At 49.2% G+C, this 4,488-nt stretch overlaps 1 protein-coding gene across 2 annotated transcripts in view; it reads left to right on the plus strand.

Moving 5' to 3' along the window:
- Positions 1 to 481: 481 nt before the first annotated feature.
- IFT20 (intraflagellar transport 20) overlaps positions 482 to 4,488 on the plus strand; it is a 9,735-nt gene continuing 5,728 nt past the window's right edge. For both annotated transcript variants that reach the window (XM_012809772.2, XM_012809773.2), the window contains exon 1: positions 482 to 628. The gene's annotated coding sequence lies outside the window, so the exon portion shown is untranslated. The remainder of the gene's footprint in view (positions 629 to 4,488) is intronic.

Below are 4,488 nucleotides of genomic sequence, written 5' to 3' on the forward strand. Positions count from 1 at the left end.
GTGAGCTCTCCTTCCCATCCCACGCCTTTCCCCAGGACCTGGCAGGGCTCTTCGCTCCAGCCGGTGCCCGTCTATCTCGTCCCCTAGGACATCGGCAGGACCGTCTCTCACCGTCCCCGGGGGCGCCTCTCCTCTCTGCTGGGTGGCGAGCAGACTCCGTGCAGCCCCTAGCCTGTGGCTGCTTGCCCGCCAGCAATCCCGGGCTGTGAGCTCACATCCTGCGCCCGCGGACTCCGCCCGGAGCCGCGTGCGGCCCAGCCCAGCCGGCCGGGGAGCCTGAGACTACAAGGCCCGGGATGCACAGCGCCCGGGGCTGGGGGTGTGTCGAATACGAATCTCCTGAGAGTCCTCCGCGGAGAGCGCGCAGCCACTTCCGGCAGCCATGTTGGCGCAAAGGCCTCTGGGTCCTGTAGCCAGCCGTCCCTGCTCTTGGGGCCTCTGTTTCCCGGCAGGCTCTGTGAAACGTTAGTGCTTCCGGTGTCAGGTGGTGACGTTATGGGTGAGCAGGTTGTGTAGCCGTGGCAGCGGCCGGTGCTGGCTGGCCAGGCACCGGCTGCCGCTGACCGGAGAGAAGCTCCTGTTGACATCAGCCTGGGCCGCAGTGTGCTACCGCTACCGGGCCGGGCAGGTAGGCTGTGACTTCGGGTCGGGGGTCGCGGCCGGACCCGGGGCAGAGCCTGACAGGCCCGCACCCTGGGGGAAGGCAGTCCCGGGGCGAAAGAGACGTGGCAATTCCGCTCGACTCTTAGCGGAGCGCTTTTGCACCCCCTTTTGCCGGGAGTTTGACGCGTTGATGCTTGCAACGATATTATGTGGAGACTGCTGCTCGGATAAGTTCAAGGAATTTGGATAGTAAAGGCAGAACCAGCCCTATTACCCAGGCCTTCCTAACTTTCTGCCCAGTGCCCCTTCTACAGGATGAGCCCGCTCGTAGCAGTGCCTAGCAGAGGGCAAGTCACCACCGTCATTCTCAGGGAGTTCAGTCCCACCTCCTGTGCTGGGTGTTGCTCAGATATTCAGACAACGCGTGTGGTGGGAGTTGGTAGAGAATCTGTTATCAACTGTCAATCGTTTCCTTACATCCCTTCTTCCATCTTCTCTATCTCATTCTATCTCCTCCATTCATACAGTTGGCTCAAGCAAGATTCATGGGAATCATGCCTCTTTCACTCATCCCCAACTCCCTCATTCCAATCTATTTATTACTAAATCCTATCAAATCGACTTATAAAACGTCTCAACTCTAAACACTTGTCTATAGCTGCAAACTTTGGTTGCTGTAATAGCCTTCTGTTTCCACAGTCATTCATTCCACAAACATTTACTGAGTTCTAGATGTGTGCCGGCACTGTGCTAGGTGCTAGAGCTACAGTGATGAACAAAGTAGGTGTTGCCCTGCCCTTTTGTTCTTTTCAATCAGTTCTCCAGGCTAGGCCAGAGTGAGCTTTCTAAATCTGATTATGTAATTGCTGAGAATCCACTGACTGCTCATTATTCTTATGAGAAAATTCAAGCTCATTACTACAGGTTTCAGAGCCCTCTACAGTCCGGCGTTAGCCTCCCTATCTGTTCCATTCTCCCTCTTTCTCACTGTTTGAATCACACTGGCCTTTCTATTCTTGGAATGTATCATATTTCTTAATTGCCTCAGGATCTTTACATATGTTTTTCCTTCTGCCACAGAGTGCCTCGCTTCCTCCTTCACTTGAAAAACTTGGACATCCTTTAGGTCTTGACAGTTTGTGTCACTTTTTCAAAAGGCCTTTGTTGATGTTTCCTGCTCCCTCCCATGAATTGTATTCTCTTGCTGCACTTCAGGCAACACTATGTGCTTTTCTTTATATACTGTTGTCACAATTTGTGCTCATTTTCTTCACTACCCTGTCCCCACAGTAGGGACTCAGTAGACCTTTCTGAATAAACACGTGCTCTCAGGGAATAGAGTGGAAGTTTATGTTTGCTTCCTCATGTTATTGAATTTTTCGGTAGCGGCTGGTCTGATTACAATTTCCTGGTAACTGTTAAATATGCACACTACATGTGTAACTAGAACCCTAGAACCAGCAGGAAGATAGTTGTTTTTGGTTTTGTTTTTTTGAAACAGGGTCTCACTTTAGCACTCAGGCTAGAAGACAGTGGCATCATTATAGCTTACTGCAACCTCAAACTCCTGGGCTCAGGTGATCCTGCCTCATGCTCCTGAGTAGCTGGGACTTTAGGCATGTGCCACCACACCTGGCTAAGTTTTCTATTTTTTTTTTTTTTTTATGGAGACACGGTCTTGCTCTTGGTCAGGCTGGTCTCAGACTTCTGAACTTTGACCTCCCAGAATGCTAGGATTATAGGCATGAGCCACTGTGCTTAGCCCAAGAAGACCGATCTTTTTACAAAGCTTTACTGAGGATCTCTTGAGCCCAGAAGTTTGAGGCTACACTGAGCTACAATTGTGCCACTGCACTCCAGCCTGGCCAACACAGTGAGACTTTGTCCCAACAAAAGAAAACCATACAGCCAAACAAACAAACACTATTAAAAGGAAGCTGTGGATGATTAAAATGTTTCATTCAAAAGGACGATGTTAGCTTACTTTAGTGGCTTCCAAGGAGGCCAAAGCCAGAGTTGTACATGGATGGCCCATAGATATGCATTAGTTGGCACATACAATGTTGGATGTGGGTTTTTTTCTCCCCTTTAAATTTTTGAATTTGGCTCTGTGCCTGTAGCTCAAGTAGCTAAGGCACCAGCCACATACACCAGAGCTTATGGGTTTGGATCCAGTCCAGGCCTGCCAAAACAACAATGTCAGCTATAACCAAAAAATAGCCAGGCGTTGTGGTGGGCATCTGTAGTCCCAGCTACTTGGGAGGTTGAGGCAAGAGAATCACTTGCGCCCAGGAGTTGGAGGTTGCTGTGAGCTGTGGTGCCACGGCACTCTACCCAGGGTGACAGCTTGAGGCTCTGTCTCAAAATAAATAGATAAATACATTTTTGAATTAGGCTGGGTATGGTGGCTCATGCCTATAATCCCAGAACTCTGGGAGGCTAAGGCAGGTGGATCGCCTGAACTCACCAGTTCGAGACCAGCCTGAGCCAGTACAAGGACCCCCCCCCATCTCTAAAAATAGCCAGGTGTTGCAGTGAGTACCCTTAGTCCCAGCTACTTGGGAGGCTGAGGCAAGACCCAACAGTCTGAGGTTGCTGTGAGCTATGATACCACGTGGCACTCTATCAGGAGTGAAAAAGTGAGACTTTGTCTCAAAAATAAATAAATAAATAAATAAATAAATTTTGAATTAGATACCAACATTTTGATATTGGATTTCTGGTCCTCTTGAAATTTAGAAGTTCTGGTAAAAGGCAGGGCTCAGTGGCTCATGCCTATGATCTTAACACACTGAGGGGGCCAAGGCAGATGATTGCCTGAGCTCAGGAGTTTGGGACCAGCCTGAGCAAGAGCAAGACCCCATCTCTTCTTTCTTTTTTTTTTCTTGAGACAGAGTCCCACTATGTCACCCTTGCTAGCTTAAGCGATTCTCTTGCCTCAGCCTCCTAAATAGCTGAGACTACAGGCACCCACCACAATGCCCGGCTATTTTTGTGTTGTAGTTATTGTTGTTTAGCAGGCCGAGGCCAGGTTTGAACCCACCAGCTCTGGTGTATGTGGCCAGTGCCCTAACTGCTGAGTTAACAGGTGCTGAGCCAACCCCATCTCTTCTAAAGATAGAAAAACTAGTCAGATGTTGTGGTGGTGCTTGTAGTCCTAGCTACTTGGGAGGCTGAGGCAAAGGGATCACTTGAGCCACAGAGTTTGAGGTTGCTTGGAGCTGTGATGCCATGGTACTATACCCAGGGTGACAGTGAGACTGTGTCTCAATAAAAGAAGAAAGTTCTGTTACTAGTGAGACTTAATTCTTTTTCAACCATTCCTCCTGTTGTGGCCCACCTGCTCTAGATAGTCACCCTCAGAATTCCTCCATTTAGAACTGAACTTTCAGCCGGGTGTGGTGGTACATGCCTGTAGTTCCAGCTACTTAGGAGGCTGAGGCAAGGGGATCACTTGAGCGCAAGACTTTGAGGTTGCTGTGAGTTATGATGCCATGGCACTCTACCCAGGGCAACTGAATAAGACTCTTTCCCAAGGTGTCAAGAAGGAAAAAAACAAAAACAACCAAACTTTTCAAAGCAAGCTGGAGGGGAAACAGGTGAGGTTGGAAGAGATAAGAGAAGGAAGAGGCCGATGTAAGGCAAGGTGATGGTAGCTTTTGGAATACGTGGGTTTTAGAATTAGCATAGTAGCCAATGGCTAGTCCTAACTAGCATTGCCTCTCCCTTATTTATTTATTTAGAGACAGTCTCACTTTGTTGCTCTTGGTAGAGTGCTACAGTATCACAGCTCACAGCAACCTCCAACTCTTGGGCTTAAGTGATTCTCTTGCCTTAGCCTCTCCAGTAGCTGGGACTACAGGCGCACCTCACAACCCCGGCTAT

Source organism: Otolemur garnettii, unplaced genomic scaffold, assembly GCF_000181295.1.
Source record: "Otolemur garnettii isolate 467f Iridium unplaced genomic scaffold, OtoGar3 scaffold00112, whole genome shotgun sequence".
Classification (NCBI taxonomy): domain Eukaryota; kingdom Metazoa; phylum Chordata; class Mammalia; order Primates; family Galagidae; genus Otolemur; species Otolemur garnettii.